This window comes from Camarhynchus parvulus, chromosome 9 (assembly GCF_901933205.1).
Source record: "Camarhynchus parvulus chromosome 9, STF_HiC, whole genome shotgun sequence".
Classification (NCBI taxonomy): Eukaryota; Metazoa; Chordata; class Aves; order Passeriformes; family Thraupidae; genus Camarhynchus; species Camarhynchus parvulus.
In genome coordinates, this window is record NC_044579.1 from 5,326,263 (window position 1) to 5,344,693 (window position 18,431).

Genomic DNA, 18,431 nt, shown 5'->3' on the forward strand with positions numbered 1-18,431 from the left:
AAAGGAGTTAAGTAATGACCCTTCCTAGAAAGATGAGATAGAAGTGTTACCAAAGAAAAGAAAAAAAATTTTCTTGACCTTTAGTGCATATTTTTTTAAAGTATTGGTTCAAAAGTCTGAATATCCCTGATGTCCTGAGAAGGCATAAAAGTGTCAGTGTAAGAAATGTATCAAAGTAATTTGGTTTTTCAGTACTGAAATAAATGTGATTTAAAGGGAAACTGTCAAGATACTTAGATCTTAAACTACTTTTGTGGGAATTTGATTTTTATTCTGTTAGAGGCTTGCATTTACACTGTTGGTTCTAGAATAAATGAACTAAAAGCTGTAGAGAAACTTCAAAGATTACTATTACAGTGCTCTGTGGGGAATATTAATCCATTTATTGTTTATCTCTTGCCTTGGAGGAATTCCTTGTAGAAACTTTTACTCAATTATCTTGTGCAACGTGCAGTGTTCTTACCTGCTATGTGAATGTACTCCTGTTTAAATGATTGACTGCTGGCTGACACAAAGTTATCCTGGCTTGTGAGGAAAAGTGGCGTGGCAAAAGAACAGAATTTTCTTTGAAACTGTGTAGAGGAAATTGCCTTGCAGTGATATGAGATGTGCCTCACAATCTGCCTTAAAATGCACACTGACCCTTTTTCTGATATTGAGTGGAAACTTGGGTAGATATTTCTCAAATAAAAAGCAATCTGGAAATGGATTAAACCTGAATAATTATTCACTGATGGAAATCTAGATTTTGGAGCTTCCTAGGGACATTCTGTATGCACCCAGAAGTTCCTGAATGTACAGAAGCTAATATAAATATTACCTCAGTCTTTCCTGGTAATCTTTTCTCAATCTAGGCTTTGCTTAAAACCTAATTTCTGGTAGTCTATAGTCACTGACTATAACATGCAGGCCAGTGTGTGATTTCTGTTTCAGAGCATTTTTTTAACCCGGGCATACTAATCAGATTCTGCAGAGCTCTCTGCTGTATTTTGTTAGTTATTGCAGCAGGTTAAAAATTAAAAGGAAGGGCCAGTGAAAACTAATTTAACCAGGAGCTCCTTGTGCAGAGTCAGTACTGAGTGTGGTTTATCAGGGCTTTGTAATAAGAACACCACTATGAAGTAAAGAGGGATTCAGTGTTTATCTAAGATTCTGTTAAGATGAGAGAATTCTAGATCTTTTCCAGGGGACATTTTTGAAGACTTGTCATTTTTGTGGTATTTGTGTTTTTTATATTCTCAGTTGGCTGTTTGAGGTGAGCTGGACAGCAGGTTAGACTTGAACAAAATAAATATACACAGCCTAAAGTATGCAAGATTTTGCAATCAATGTAATGGAGCTAAACTGTTGGGGGGTTGTGTGGGTTTTTTTTCTAAGATTGGTTTTACCTTCATGAACTCTATATTAATATTGGAATTTTTTAAAAATACTCTACTACTAAAATACATGCTGAAATTATTTTCATTAATAGCTTAGTGTCTTTCCAGGCAATATTTATTCCTCATCCTCAGCCACTAACCTTTGTTTCTTTGATTTAGGCTTCTTCTGAGATTGTTTTAAGCCCCATTTTCCAGGGTGGGGATGTGTGGGTGCATTAGGAAAAATAAAAGACTTTACCTGGAGCTTGTACTGATCCTAAAAGCACTGAGGTATCTGAGGTGCTTGGCTTTTGTAGTGATTGCTTTAATCAAGCTAATTTGGGGACAATGAAATTTAGATGTCAGGATTTACAGGTGACTTACCCAGTGCTTAAGTCAGGGCTCCTGCTCAGCAAAGCATTAATATTGGCGATTATATGCTTTCTTCTGCTAATTCAACAAATTAATGAAGAATGTTTGCTGAAATCTCACAGACTTCACTTACTTGTGAGGAGATAATTACTTTTTGTTATGAATAAAGATCTGCAGTCACTGGCAACCTCAGGTGACTGTAAATGCTACACGAATGGCTGAAACAAAATCTGGAATAGTCAGGGTTGTCCATTTAGTGCTGGGCTGGCTTTGGCTGGTTGAAGGTCAAGAGCTGATGGGAGCAGCCCCAGTTCTCACATGTGCAGGGCCCCTTCCATGAATTCCTCGTGCATTTAGGGTGACCTGAGAGCTGTATTTGGATCCTGACAGTGAGACTGCCACACCGATGTGACAGCACAAAACTTGTGTTGTCCTGCATCAGCAGACATCAAAGAAACCTTTTTATTTAATAGTAAGAGATGCTCTGAGGAGCACAAAGTGGCTTCTTTGTTGTCTTGTTGGACAGACAGAATATCATATGCAGAATAGATTGTTGTACAATAATGAGTACCTAAGAAAAGTCTGAGTTATTCAAACATGTTGCCACTGGGCAAAGCAGGGGTGGGATATGGTTAAAAAAAGTCCAGCAAAGGAAGCTGGAACACATTTATATTGCGTTCTTTGCTTCCAGAGTAGCTTTCTTTATTGGATTCCTTATGTGTAAGTAACAAAGATTCATGAATAGTTTATTTGAATTTGATTTTTTCCTGATCTATGCATGAGTTTATTAGCTTTAGGCAGGTGCATAAAGATTCAAGGCTGTTTTTTGCTAAAATTCAGCTCCTAGTACTACATCAAATTTTGTTTGCTTTTAACTAGCAGAGGTTGTCAGAGTGCTGTAGCTGCTTACAGCTGTAATTCATGTCTGTTCCAGACGTGTCAGCCATTGGACTTCAGTGGACCTGAGGTCAGACTTGATGCAAATTTGGTAGTTTTTAAGAGAATTAATTTGGTGGAAAGAAATGAATGGAAAGACCTGAGCATTTTGCAGTGTTGTATTGAGAAATTCAGCCTTGACTAATGCAACTCAATTGTGTCCTTTTTTGTTTTGTGTTGTCCCTCCATCACATGATATGCTTTGACTGGCACAAGTGGTCACTAACAGAGCTAAATTAGTGTTAATCAGCTTATGGAACAAGTCCAGTTGGAGAGGTGAATAAAAAAATGTAAAACCCAAGCCCCAAATAGCCCTGCTTAAAAAAACTTACAATAGCATATTTATATATTACTGAAATTTATGTTCTCCAACCTAGTTCCAAGTTAATTGAGAAAAAAATATTTTATTAGGGTCAGAATTTTATCTGAGTGGACGTTCTGTAGTTCTGCGAAGTCTGCATGGTGAGAGCAGCATTGCACCTCCATGAAGTGGAGCAGGATGGATGCTGCACAGCTGAGTTCCTTACCTGCTGCAGCTTCCCAGGAGGCTGCTGGATGCCCTGGGGATGGAGTTCCCTGGGCTCTCTCCTGATTTCGTGGTGTTGCTGGATGTGTTAATGGAGCAGCAGATGTTAAAAGCAACTTTCCATGGGTTGTAAGCCAGGAATCACATAACTAGGAGCTCTGTCAAAGCCTGGAATAGGCTCTTAGGGAGCTCCTGAACATTATCTGTTGTTCTCTGGACTGTGTAGCTGCTGGAAATGCAGTCAGGAACTGAAGGGAAATTGTCTCACTTGAAGACTGAAAGTTTTTTTGTTATTTGGGGTTTGTTTTTTAATTATTGTTTTGTTTTTATTAATTTTTACCTAAATATTTTCTGTCCACGAGGAAAATGTCTAGAATATGAATATTTAAACACAAGTGGGAATGAACTTTGATTTTGAAGACTTGGTCACTATTAAAATACAGCCACTGTTCCCCTGTATGGCCTTATCTAATGCTACTTTTCTTTCCTGTGCTTTCAGTTCCCTGCCTATAAAATGAGTGATGTTATGCTGTCTTTCTAATGATGCTTCAGAAAAAGCAATAAGAAGCAGTGAATTAGGTCTGAGTTAATAGTTTTATATAGTCATAAGATTTTAGAAACCTTACTATGTCACTCTAGTTATGAGCCAAGAGTTTAATCTCTTTGACTGAATGATGAAGCTTATTTTCAATGGCAGTCTTGCCATGTGCTTCATTCGTGACACAGTTGCTGGGATAATAAATACTTGAAAAGTTAAAAAAGAGGAAGGCAAGACAAATAAATGTGAGCTTGTTTCTCTCTGCACTCAGGTCAGTGATTGCTTCTTTGTACTGAATATGGATGGTTTGAGTGGGAAGGCTAAAAATGGATAATTAGGAAGGCAATGGCATGTTTTGTCAGATTGTTTTAATACCTTTTGGGCTGTATCCAGTAGTAAAAACCTCATAATGTCTCCAGCTTTGTTTGAACTGTGGTTTCTGGTGGATGATGATGCTTTGTGTGGTGACTGATGCTTCTGGTGTGCAGCCTTTAATGCGTTCTTCACATTCCCCTCGCCGTTCCCTTCCTGCACAAACTCTGACTAGGAGAACAGCAATAGAAAAATCCTTCCTGATAATGAGGAAAGCCCTGCAGATATTCACAGCGTGTCATCATGTACGATTCCTGGATCAGAGTTGCTGGGGGGACAGGTATTTTTAGTCAGAGGATTGTCACAAAATGGATCTTCTGGCAGGAGGATGCGTTTGGTTCACCACCAAAGGCACAACAGCTTAATAGCACATTTTTGGATCTGTTTATGTTCAGTCAGATATGTGTTCTGGACATTTTCCTTGTGAACAGAGGATATTTGGAATGAAAAAGAAAACAAAAAAACCCCTAAGAAATAGGAAGTGTTGTTCCAGGATGATCACTGGGAGGAGCTGTTCATTACAGTTTTTATGCATTAAATCAGTGGCAAGGAAATGATGAGAGAGTGGGAAGGTGATGTGGAGGCAAAGAAACTTAGTCATGAGTGGGGAATACTCTTAGTAGAAAGGGATCAGTGGTTTAAAAAAAAATAAATTGAAGGAGCAGTGACCTCAAGGGAAAATACCAATTCACTAAAGTTTTGAACTTGTATATTAACTATTAAAGCAGAAGTGAGGTTGGGCCACATCATTCCTGGTGGGAATGCACTGAGCAGGTAGCAGTTGTCCAGCTGGCCATTAATGCACTGGAGAGCCCATGAACTGTTCCTGCCATTGGAATACTGAGAGGATCTTTGTCAGTGATCCTGTTACAGAGGTAACCCACCTCACAGAGATAATTTGTGTTTGAACCCTGATATGACTGAGTGAAAGGGGAAAAATCTTTGTAAAAATTCTCCACCACTATCTCCATAATCTCTACTTTAGTGAGCATCAGTCAAGTGAGAAAATGAAAAATTATAACCTGCCAAGCATCACTGGCAGACTGAAATGAAAAAATTGCAAGTTAATAACAGTGAAGCCTCCAAAAAATTTGCTGGCCAATTTAACATTGCTTTATCCAAGGTCACATCTTGCAACTGATTATTTTTAGCAATTTGCAGATGAGGATTTTCTACCTTTATTATGGGAAGTAAATATCAGGGAAACACCAAGTACAGTTTTAAAATTCAAAGTTATCAATCTCTTCATATCAAAAGTAAGTCGTGTTCCCTGCTTGTTTGCTTAAGACTAGGCACAGAAAATTTTTCCACTGTAATGAAATGGGATGTTTATGCTATACACTATGACAGTGATGAAGTCAGTGTGACATGAAAACTCACAGTGGAGTGAAAGAACTGAAAACAGGAAAAATTAGAACTTGCCTGAGTTTGTTCTGGAGCATTCTTGCTAATGTTTATGTGATAATTTTTACATAATAGTCTCAAAAGAGATTATGTTGCCTGTTTTTGAGATTAAAGGATTGTGAACCTATTGCAGGCAAGTACACAAAACTTATATAAGCTGTGTCCTGTGAGATGACCAAGGCACCTTAGTGGAGTCTAAGGTGTGAAAACCATTAGTGAACTGGAGCAGCATTTAATTTCCTCCAGTACAATCATCACTTTAATATTACAGGGTAAACCTTGGTACAACATTTGCAGAGCATTGTCACACTGTCACTTATTTAAAAAAGACCATTCTTCAACAACTGGAATGTATCATTGGTGTGTGGAAACTCCTGCCCTGGGCTTGCAGTGCAAGGGGAAACCCTCTGTTGTTTTCATGTGGTTCTGTGGTCCTTTTAATGAGGGATATGCAATATCCTGATATGCTGAGTGTACACAGCAGTTCTAGGGAGATTTTGTGGTCTGGTGGTTCAGAAATCTTGGCTGTGGGTAATTGTTTGTCAGCCACTCAGTGGTTGCAATGCAGAAAACATTGCAGCTCTTCTGGCCAGCATGGAAAGTGAAGGGCATTTCTTGTTGGAAGATTGATGAACCATTCTCTTTGTGACTGCCCTGGTTTTTAGCCAAAAAGGTCTTACCTATCATTAAAATAATAAAATTACTTGAGAAGCTCCACTCAAGGACTCCCCAAAAGCATTTGATTTTGTTCCTGTGTGTGCGAGCTGTGTAAGGTGGAGCTGCTCTGTGTTGAGAGAGGATAAACATGCAAAAGGTGCCCTGGTGTTTGTTAAAGATCTCCATGGTCAGAAGCCTCAGCCTCCAGAACCAAGTTTGCTGAGCACATGCTCAGTAGAAACAGGAGCTGAGTTCCCAGCTCTGTGTGGAAGTTCCCTGTTAGATCACTCATGTCCTGCCAGCCTTCTGAGATCTGACAAGATCGTAGCTTGAACTGTTTAATTTTTCTTGCTGTCGTGCAATGCATCACAGTGAGTTAGCTCTGTAGCCCTAATCTAATGCTTACTGCAGTGAAGCTGGGAATGTAGCCATCAATACTTATTTCAGTAAGCAAAGCAAAATGAAATATTTTTTTGACAACTTCTGTCCATTTCATTATCTCCTTTTTAGTCACAAAACTGTCTCATACAGTTTTTATACTTTCTTAAACTTTGTAGCCTGTCTGCTTTCATGTACATCAGGCTGATGCCAGATCTCTCTCTCCTCTCCCAGACAAGGTTCCATCCTTGTATTAGGTTAATCTGTTGCATTCCTGCAGCAGAAGGAAGCTGATTCTTTCCTGATGTGTCCAGCCACCTCTAGAGTTTAGGAACAAAAATTTCAGGGAGTAGAAGACTTTAAACAGATGTTTTATTGCCTTGCCTTTTTTTTTTTCTTATTCAAAAGTAATCTTGTTTAATGATATTTGCAATGCAAGCAAAATTGAGAAGCTTTAGTATTGCCATTCTTTAGCATCACTCAGTCATGCCAAAGTCTGACAGGGTGTGCTCTGTCCCAGACCAGACAGAGCTGCAATTCCTGCATTATGCTCACATTCAAAGTGGAATTTCCTCACTGAACTCTTTGCTATTTCCCCACTTATATTAAGGCTACTTTCTGTTTCTGCACGAAACTGTGTCTGTGTGTAATCTCTGTAAGTATACATGCCCTTTCCACCTTCTTTGGAGCAATAGAGTGGAGATTAAACTGAGTTTTTTCTGTAAAGCACTCAGTTTTCTAGGGTAATAGTTTTCTTTTAATGTTGCAGACATTGAGAGAAACAAATAGGCAAGAAGAAGAAAAAAACAAAGAATAGAGAGGATAAATACACACAGCTAGGCATGAGTTTTCTTTCACACCCTCTGGGACAGAACTGGATGAATTGTCCCTTTATTTACAGCAGCAGTGTTGATTTAGATGCTCTGTTCTGCCTCTGCTCCCCAGGAGTTAAATATCAGGGCACAACTTTGTTTTTACTTACATACAACCAGCTCTAGGGATGCTTGGCCCTCTGGATGGAGGAGAGACATCCATTGTGACATGCAGTTGTAAAATTGCAGTTCTTTGCTGGCTGAGAGGGATGCAGCGAGCTGTTCTCAAAACCAGGCCATTTTTCCTTGCTCTTGTGAAAAGCTTGAGCTTGACTCTCTCATTTTTGCTTTTCAGGAAGCTGAATGCTTTTGGGCTGTCTCCAGCCAAATGCTGATAATAGGCTCTATAAGGGAACTTCTATGCAGTGATTCTTTCAGCAAAGAAATTGCACATAGCAAAGGTGGAGCTGACCAGGAGAAAGGGAAGGTTAAAGCAAGCATTTAGATTTTTTCTTTTTTCAAGAGCTGGTCAGAGTAGATTAAGACCACCTGAACACACAATAACTATTTAAAATAGAATGGCAAAGCTGCACTTTTTTCCTGCAAAAATCCTCTAGAATATTGTTCATCCATTGATGAACACTTATTTTAAAGTCTTTTTCTGTGACAGGTATTTATGTATGAGGCTTGCCTTGTAATTGTGCAAGAAATGAAAATTGTTCATGTTAATTGACCTTCCTGTCCTTAAAGGAAATGTAGATACTTGCAGACCACTGCATTTTGTTTTCTTCTGAAAACATTTTAAGGTAATGCACCTTGTTTTTATAATTTGGGAAGTATTTTTCCAGTGGGCCTGACAGTGAAATGATGGCAGAGTTTTAAAATAGATACCCCCTTTGAAGCTTGTGTGCTGATTATTAAAGTGTGTGGAAAGGAGTTCTCTGACCCATTACAAAATAATTCTTTTGCCAACACAGAGCATAATGCATTCTGATGACGCTCATAATTGCAGTGCTTCCAGAGTAATTACCTTGGTAGTTAATTTTTGTATTGTTGGAATTCATATTTGTGTGTTGTGTTTAATTGAAATCTGCACGCTTTGATCTGCACACGTGTGGAAATACTCATTGGGTTTACGTGACAGCAAATGTGTATTTACTTGGCAGGTAAGCAAACATCTGGGTGTCTTACAGACAAATGCCTTTTTATCTCACCTGTGTGCGATACTCCATCCCTGTGCAGCTGCATTTTCCCAGGTTACAGCCAGCCCACGTAGTGGTGGATACTGGATGCTCAGGTGTTCATCCAGCATATCAGTTTCCAGAGTTCGGAATTGTGCCAGAAACCAGTTCATGGTCAGATTTTGGCCTCTGCCCTCGGATTCATTTGCTGATGTTGCCTCTCTTTAGTTACTTGTTACCTATTTGTACCAGCTGAGGTTCTTCCAGAGAAAAAGGAAATGAGTCTCCTAATTTTGAATTTTTGCCACTCCTCACTGAGCTGTGATGGAACTTGCTCTTTCTTTCGGCAAAGAGGTGCTTGAACTTTTTGTATGCAACTGAAAGCACCTGGTTATGAAGTGCTGAAGCCTAAAGAAGGAAGGGCATCTCTGTACAAGATGAAGAGTAAAGATAATGTGGCAGTGCTTTGACACAGAATGGGAAGGCAGATTTGGGAGTAGAAATAAATAAAAAAAAACGACAAAAAAAGTTCAAACAGTGATGTCTGTCTGTGTGGGTGTGATTTGCCTGTGTTAAAGTTAGGCTTGTAAGGTAAAACTAAAATAAACACGGCTTTCCCTGTAATAGACTTGGGTATTCTAAAAAGTCTTTTTTATAGAGTTCATATTGTATTTTGGGGTTAAATTACCCCAATAAAAATAATTCTTCCGTGTGCTTTCTGGATATGAAGTTTAATCAGGCTGTCTTGGAAAGAAGCCTGGGACTAACATGAGCATTTCCTTGATGTGATGTCTGCACATTTTCACAAGAGGAGTAAAGGTCATTCCCCTGTTGGATGGGAAAGAGCTTCCTAAAGCATGTTGGCAACACTAGCTATTTCTACATTTTCTTTACAGTGGTGATGTCATGAAGGTTAAATTTAAATTCACAGCTAAAAATAGCACCTAGAGTGTAAAACAATTGCTACATTAGCAGTTATTCAGTGATTGTAAGTCAAAATAAAGATAGTTATCGAGGAATTCTTAGTGGAAATCAGTGTTATCATCTGACCCTATTTTTTTTTAATCTTCTAAAAGCCTTCTGCATTACAGCTCTTCTAATGGTATAAAGGAGTGAAAGTTTTCTTGTATGAGCAGATCTGAGGACTGGAGTGAAGCTGCAGCTTGTACATCCAGGGGGTGATCACTGGATAGGAGCTCTTTTTGGTTATTACCAAAATACTGAACTAGGCAATCATCCAAACCTGTTCATGTCCATCTTTTTAGGGTGTAAATATTTTAAAGGCAGTGTTTATTACAGCAGTGTATTCTGGGGGCTTTTTTTTTTGTGTTCAGGATAAAAATGCGTGTGACCTTGGTTTAGGAAAAGTACAAGAACAAATTCCTTTGAATAAAAGCACATCTGAAAAGTTAAACAAAAAAATCCTTCTCTACAGATTAAGCCTGGTGCTTCTCTCCTCCCTTTTAAACATTTAAACACACCTCTTTACATGATGCTTAAGCTTTTAAGTCAAAGTTATGAGGTGCTTTAGCCAGGCTTGAGCCTGAGAACAAGACCCAAACCAGGACAATAACAAAATGACACAAAGATTGACTTCACCGTGCTTGCTGGATGAAGTGAAAACTGCTGAAATGTAATTCCCATATCCTGGGATTTCACTGCCTGCTGGAACTAATCTCATTAACTTAAAACCACCTGAGGCTTAAGAGACATATACACTGCTGTGAGAAATTATATTTATCTCATCCTAGGGGGAAATCCTTTCCCTCCCCTGGCTTACCTTACTTTTGACTTTGTCATTCGTGAATTACCAGGTCATTTCTCCCCCATGGGAAAGTCGTCATAGCTCACAGCTATGCAATTACTGTATCTGAAGTTCACTGCTGTATGAATGCTGAGATCACTGTTCGAGGGTTTTCTTCTTAAATAATTTCCTAGAGAAAACAAAGACTGGAAAAAGAATAGGTTAGCAGTTTACTTAAATAAAGTTCCTCCAGAGATACAGGAAAAGATTCCAGAACTAAAAACACAAGTATAAGGCAAAGAGGTTACTGAAAGCATTAAGGTGTTTATTGCCTTTGTAAACCAAACACTGAGTTTTCTTTAACCATTAAAGTTTAAGAGATTGGTGCCCTCTGATAAGTGGTAATTGGATGCAGAAATTTCCGATGTGAGGTTGCAGTTTGAAGTGAGTGTAGCCCGGGAGAGTTCTATAGTTGAGTGGTTGATTGCTGCACTCCAGCTTGGATTGAGAATAGATCCCAAATCTACATTCAGTATTAAATCCAGCCAGTAGAAATACTCTGTTTGACATAGGAGGATTTTGGATAAGGCTTTTACTGATAATCTTGTTGGACTTTGCAGCAAGGCAAAACGACCTTGTTCAAGTGTCTTTCAATGTGTGTCTACTTCTGAAAAAAAAAGACTGAATCAATTTTGGGTTATCCATTAAACAGCTCTAATATAAATGATACTAAGAAAAAAAAGGTAATGCAAAGACAGAGTGACTCTGAAAACCAAATCCTGAAGGCCTGATCTCGGAGATGGAATGCAGAAAGCCTTTTGCAGTGGAAGCTTTTTGTGGTGAGCCTGGCCCTTGGGTGCTGCTCCCAGAAGGGAGCCTTGGAGTGTAGGGATTTTGTGTTGTTGAAGTTACTGTCAGTGAAATGGAGGTGCCAGCTTCTGTGACTAACAGAAATGACCACTGAGCCAAACTACATGTCATTTTTGTAGAACCCAGCTCAAGAGGTGATTTGTGGGTTTGAATCATGGGTCTGTCAAAGTTCACTGTTTACAGTGGTTTATTGGCCCTAAGTGGCCATTTCCCAACCAGCCATTTGAATTGTTCTGTGTTGATAATGTGTGTATAGGGACAACAATAGATGCAGTTGCAATTGCAGACCAATTACAGTAATTAAAAATGATAATATAAGCCTCTGTTTCTCTTTCATCTGCATGGGATGAAAGTAATATGGTCTGTTGATGGGAATGCCCCATTAATCCTCTGCTAATGCCCTACATTTAAGGACCTACAATGAAGTGTAAGCAAGTAGTGAAGTGCATTAATGTCTCTGGATTAGGAGTCCTTGTAATTATGGTGCTAATTATGTGTTGTTGTGATCTTGTCTAGATGTAGGTGAATTTGGTCAAGTGTTTTTGTTTAATTTTGTCGAGTAATGAATAAACCAGTGAGGTTACACTTGGCTGTTGCTATTGTGTTGTTAAGAATAGAGTCTGTAGGGGTGAATGGTTGCTGAACTCTGGTGTACATTCCCTTTTCAGTCCTGCATAAATGAGCCTGGCATATTCCAGTTTATTTAGTGATGGACAGGCCGTTAGCTCTTAAAATAGCTAAGGAATAGGAACCTGACACCTTGAATGATTTATGTGTTTTCTTTGCAAGCTTGTTTCTGTTTTGTAACCTTTAAAATGTGAGTTTTATGAGCGATATCATTAAAATTTATGCTCCCTCTAGTATGTGATGTTAGTCATTATTGCTCTGCTGTGCCTCCAGATCACCTGTCTGAATTACAAAGCAACCTTCCTTGGAGCTAAATAATAATTTTTTTTCCAAATGTGTGCTGACTTCATTATTTTTCATTGGTACTCCCTTACCAGAGTAGAGGCCAGAATCTGGCCTTTCCTGCTTTCCATCTAACTGGGAAAGGTTACTAGGAGTAACTGTATATTTTTAGGGATGAAATATGAGGGGTCGTTTAACTTAAGAGATTTGATATCAATCAGAAGAAACTTCCGGAGAATTTGTTTTGAAGTGTACTCTATTTTCTCTTAGGTAACTGAGATTGATATGCTTGGGAGGTGATTTAATGTTGTGCTGGGCTTTGTTACGCTAATTTAAAAGTTTCAGCGAAGAGTGAATCTCAGAGGGAAAAAATGCTGATACTGAAAGTGAATCACAGTCCTTGATTCCATCAATTGAGACTCTTAAAGATCTTTATATACCAGGAAAGATTCTGTAAAAGGTTTCAAAGTTACACCTTTAGTCTGCATCCTCAAATTGAAGGTGCCAAAAAGGTTTCTTCTGGAAACCTCCACAACACTCAAAAGGTTTTGGCTGTTTTTTTTAACAAATTAATCCAATGAAAAATGGAAATTTTGCTGAGCTGTGGATTACTCCCCTGGTTCTCTGAAGGCTGTCAGGCAAACTGCTCTGTAACTCATGAAGACCCATCTCTCACTTCTTTCAGGAAATAAATGATCCTTATTCAATGGCTATGTTGTATATTGTCTAGCAGATTATGGTATAGAATAATTAATTGTGAGCTACTAGCAAGCTTTCATTCAGAGGTGAGATGGGATTGATTTCTGATCGGTATGACAGCAGATGGTTCAGTTTTTTCAAATCAAGCCTGTTTGCCTGGAATCAGAAAATTGAGTCCAACCATTAACCCAGCACTTCCCAGTCCTCCACAAGCCCATGTCCCCCAGTGCCACATCTTGTAAATACCTCTGGCCATGGGGATTCAGCCTGGGTTCCAGTGAAAAAATTTCTCCTAACAGCCTGTCTAAAACTTGCCCTGGCACAGCTTATGGCAGTTTCCTCTTGCCCTTTTGCTTGGGAGACAACCCTGCCTGGCCCCAACTTCCATTCAGGTGATTGTAGAGAGAGAGATGAGGTTCTTTTTCTCCTGGCTGATCCCTCTCAGCTCCCTCAGCTGCCCCTCAAAGGACTTGTTCTCTGTGCCTTCACCAGCTTCATCTTTCAGAAGATGCTGGAGCATGCAAAAGAGCTGGGATTCAGGCTTCTTGTAGCAATGTCTGTATGGTTTTTTTGTGTGTGTTTGTTTTTCTTACAAAACCTTATCATTGTAATACAAATGATTTACTGATGTTAACAGAGGATAAAATACTAATTTCAGCGCAGCCTGAGGCTACCATGATCTATTCAGTGCTGTCATCTAGTTTCATTGAAAGATATGTGATATAGCACTAGAAAATGAGTTTGAACAACAGAAAGTGTGTTACTGTTGGAAAACATAAGAATGGAATATGTCAGATAAGAGTTGTGCCAGAATAAGTGTTCTCAAGCACTGGATCCTCCAGCCACTGGCCTTTTCCTGAAATAGGTGGTATCATGTTGACTGTTGTTACTGTTATTAAAATACCTTGTCTGCTTCTGTTCCCAGAATGATTATTCTCTCAATATTTGCAAGGCAAGTTAACTGTCATGTTACAGATTTCCCTATTTATTTTTGTAATAAAGAAAATGTGAGCATCAGAGGTTCCTGCATTGAACACTTCCAGCAGCATAATTCCTAGAGCTGGAAGGAAAGCTCTGTGAGTTTGCACTCCTAATATCAACAGAGGTCTGTTTCGAGATTCTTGTCCTCACCACACACACTGCAACTAGACTTTGATTAAAGTAATGCTATCAGGTTGAAGTTTAATTTGCTCTATGCTAATTATATGTATTTTAAATTGTGAGTGGACTCCATACATAAATGTCAGTGAGATGGTGAAGGAGGTGGAAAGAAGAGCTGTGATGGTGATTAGAGGAGGCTGAGTTGAGTTTTTCATGGGATTAATGCTTTCCAAATTGGAGAATATAAGATTGAAAGTGAAGGGCACAGTCCTTGTTGAGGGAAAGTGGTGGAGTGATCCTAATGCGGAATCTCATTAAAGCAACTGTCAGGATTCCTCTATTTTACCATCACCCCCCCTTTTCTATAAGAGTCAGCTGTCGTTTGGAGTGAGCATACTGCCGAAGAGGCATTTACAAATAAATGAAAAATGTCACAATTGATTTTGCTCCTTTCAGAGGACTCCGTGTCAGCTTTGTCACAAACCCTTTGTTATTCTCTCTTTCAGATCTCTTGTCTGGACTTTGGAAATAACTTTGGTTCTTGGATTCCTTCTGTTGACCCGGGGTAAGCTCCCTGGATTATGACTTTTTATTAACATTTGTGCAACAGTTAAATAACACTGACTTTTCAGTGGCTGTGAAGGGTGAAATGCTAGAAGTTCTTACCAATTACCCTATGAGTGTGTATAGAGGCTGCATAATACAATCCACGCTTGAAAATACCACTAAAAACCAGATTTATTTTGTGGTTTCTCTTATAGAAGTATTTGCACATTATGGTAATTACTTTGCAAAATGTTGTGTGCCGTGGTAGCAGCCACATAAAATATGAATAGCTGTGTGGTTTTATTTGTTTCTAAAGAATATGTACTTCTAAGGTTGATAGTGTTATTTTCTTCCATATTTATAATTTCTTACTCTTTCACGGTATGTTAGATGGTTACAGTGCATTTTCCTGCGTGTTGAGGAGATCAAAAGGTTGTTTTTCTTATGTACTTGCTGGCTGGATAAGTGAAATGATGTGCAGTATCACTCTACCTCTTTTAATGCAAAAGTGTTGCCATAAGATTGGATATCTGTTGAAATGTCATTATAAGAAATAGTTGAGTTGGTTTAGATATGAAGTACCTAAACTACAGCTGCATCTAAAAAACCTCACTTAAGTTATTTTTTCCTTGTGCTTCAGTATTTGACATTGCAATCAAAAATACAGTGTTTTACTAAAATTGCTGTGAAAGAAGCTTCATTAACATCCAGAAAAATACCCGTGATCTTTTAAATAGGAGTTGAAGATTTCTGAAGACAGACCTGGTGCTACATTAAAGAGTAAATTTTGTCCTTGCATTTTCTGCGATGTCCAGCAAGTGTAACCTGCAAATAGTAATAGGATGAGAATTGCCACTTTCCACTAACTTCAACAAACTCACACCATATAGAAATAATTGGTTTGTGATGGTTTTGTATTTCTAAATGGATTCTTCAGCAACAATTCACATGTATTTTGCAATCTGGCAAACAGCCAAAAAATCCCTCTTTCAATACATGTTTTCTTCGCAGCATATGAAACAAAAGCTTGCTGCATTTTATCACTGTTGCTATTACTAGATTCTTAAAAACAAGAGACCTGAAGAAAATCACTTTGCTGTCACTTTTGTAGTCCAGAAACTCCTAAGAAGTTGGGGAAGTATTGGATTCTGCAAGGAAAACAAGAACAATTTATGGTGTCACCTGCCCTGTGTGCAGGTTTTGCTTCTTTCCCTCTTTCCCCTGGGATTTTAATGTAGCTTGATGGGCTCTACTTTAGCACTGCAGAACTCTGCTTGCATTGCTGTATGCATATTTGTCAGCTGTTTAAGCACTTTGAATGCATTTTATTTCATACCTGGTTTTTGCTGTTCTGATATTCCTTTTGCTTAATTAGAATGAAAGGTGTTGAATTTGTTGTAAAAGAAAATTTTAAATGAATGTTTGAACTAACTGTTGAATTTCCTCAAAGTTCACACCTTTTCTTCTTTTACTAGAAATCAAAACTTGTTAACTGGAAGAGCACCAAAGAGCACCCTTAATTTGTACTTTGGGCAGTTTTGTTTACATGGTAGTTTGTGGCAAAGCTCTCTAGGGCAGTCGCTAATAAATACTGTGTTGTGAGCAGTGGGCTGCCCAGTGTTGCTGTTTTTCTGTTAGTATTAGAAAAATGAAAAAAAAATCTAAGATATGAATCTGGAAAGACAGAAAATGAATTCTGGCAGTGTGGAAGATGATGACAGTCTCAAGGAATGAACCAGACAGTTCAAGGCTGTTATATTTGTGTAATTAATTATTACTGTAAACCGAGATGGAAGGAAGGAAAACTACGGGGAAAATAAAGAACTCATCATTATCAGCTCTATTCATTTCCCTCTAGTTCAAATTAGTAAATTGTTTTGAGGTAAATCTAAATGAAAATCTGTAGTATTTCACATCTAAATGAGGCATGCACTTAGGAGTAAAGCAGTGCTACAAAGGCCATTCCAGATCTCTCCCAAAATGCCTTGGAACAAAAATGTTTAAATATGATGTGGCAGATTTCAGAAGCTTAGACTTCCACTCACCAGATTTTCACTCAGCCACATTTGATCATGTTACTGATGTTGATGTGTCCCAGCTTCTGAGAGCTGAGCATACTCTGATCCGTGGTTGAGCAGATGTAAATATCTGTGCCCCAGCTGTTGGCATAGATGGGAATTAATTCCATATATTTGTCTGAATCTCATGTGAGATTGCTCTTGAGTTCTGGGTGTCCCTACAAGCAGTGGATGAAATGTCATGGCTGGCAACATTGCTGTGAGTTAGAAAATAGTGGGAGATTGTCTAAGGTCTCCATCCAGCAAATAGCAAAAACAGATTATTAAAATAAAAGAGAGACGTGTGAACACCTCTACTGCTTGTTCAGTTCACTGAGGAACTTGGAGGTTGGGAGTGAGCCTAGGAGGAGCCAAAGGGATGCACAGAGCATTTGTTCAAAGGAGAACCCTTCATGGAAGTGAACCAAAGGCAGTCCTGTGCTGCTAATTCAGGTTTCCTGAAAGCTTCTTTTCAGCCAGGAGGAAGGGAGCAGGGAGGTGCTCTGAGAGCTGTATCTTTCTGCATCAGTTTCTGTTCTTAAACTGCATGTATAAATGTTAGATCTGTTAAAATTTAATTTCTGCCGAGGGTGGCCATCCTGTTCCCCAGTGCTCACCCAGTGAGACTCTGCTGTTCATGCTGACAGTTGTTCAGCTCCTAGACTCAGGATATTCTTTCACTGTATTTTCATACACAGGTGTCTCTCTTCCTTTTTAATTTAATAGAAGTGTCTTTCTGAGTCTTGGGGATTCTGGTCTCATTTCAGCAGCGTGAATCACAGACCCTTCCTAGTGCCCAAATACACAACTTCTTGTGGAATAAGACAGCTTTTCTATATATGGAAAAAAAAAATTGACAAAGAGGGGAAGGTGGGGAAGTAAGGGATGATAACGTCAAGTAGAGAAAGAAAGGTTAGGAGGAGTTATTATTCATGAGTTTGTCAATTAAGTTATTACAGTGCACTTTTAGAAGAGTTACTTATAAAATCCTGAAGATAGTTCCTAGTTGAAACCAGCCCAGTTTTTGCACCACGTTATTTTTTAAATTCCATATTATTCCATTCACTATAGAGAGGTCACTCATACAATAAACAAATCGTTCCTCACCTCTTTGTATCTGAGGCTCTGCTCTGTGCTGCTGCCCCCTTTTAACTGTTACAAAACACTTATTATCCAACTGGTGTCCTCTGAAGTGTTTTGTGTTGTTGCTTTATAAATTGCAAGTGATGTAATAGAACTCACAGCAGAAAGGACATGTGGAGAAGACAATGCTAACAAACAGTTTGCAGCTCCTCATTGCCATGGCTGAATGAGTTGGTTTTAGGTAATTTGCTATTCAAACAGGAATAATGAGGTTAAATGCGTTTTACTCGTTTTTATTGTGGCACAATGGTCAAGCCTGAACCACTTAATTTGAAGGGGTTGGACAAGGCAAAGAAAATTGCTAATCATGTGCTTAATTGATCATTCTCTCACGATTGCCTGTAGCTGTAACGTGTTAACGATGGTTTGAGATTAACCATCAGAAAATCACTGAGACCATACAGGAACATACCATGGAGCAGCTTAATGGTGAAATGGTTCAATTGCTGCCAACTCAGCAGAGCCAAGGCAGGGGATGGAGCTCTCATTCTGAACCCCAGAAACCTGAGTTTTTCGTCAAAACCTGACTTGAAATGCATGTGGTGTGATCATCTCTGCATAGTCTGTTTGGAGGGGCAGGAAAGTACCTTTGACTGCATTTCCTGGGGTCATTATTTTGGCAAGAGCATCTTGGGAATGTTTTCAGCACGGAAAAGTATTTGCAGGACCTAATGCATTTTGAGCTTTCTCTATGAAACTGTAGTATTTGCTTCAGCAACAAATAATGATAATTACGGCTGGGGTTGGTGGTTTGGTTTTTTGTTTTTTCAACATTTCCTAGAACCAAAGTGTTTGAAATCCTATTCAGAATTGGTTTCCAAGTTCATA

The 18,431-nt window shown here is 38.8% G+C and overlaps 1 protein-coding gene across 5 annotated transcripts in view; it reads left to right on the forward strand.

Moving 5' to 3' along the window:
* The window catches only part of NAALADL2 (N-acetylated alpha-linked acidic dipeptidase like 2), a 400,688-nt gene that overhangs the window by 10,583 nt on the left and 371,674 nt on the right, over positions 1-18,431 (forward strand). For all 5 annotated transcript variants that reach the window (XM_030954170.1, XM_030954173.1, XM_030954172.1 and 2 more), the window contains exon 2: positions 14,364-14,422. The gene's annotated coding sequence lies outside the window, so the exon portion shown is untranslated. The remainder of the gene's footprint in view (positions 1-14,363; positions 14,423-18,431) is intronic.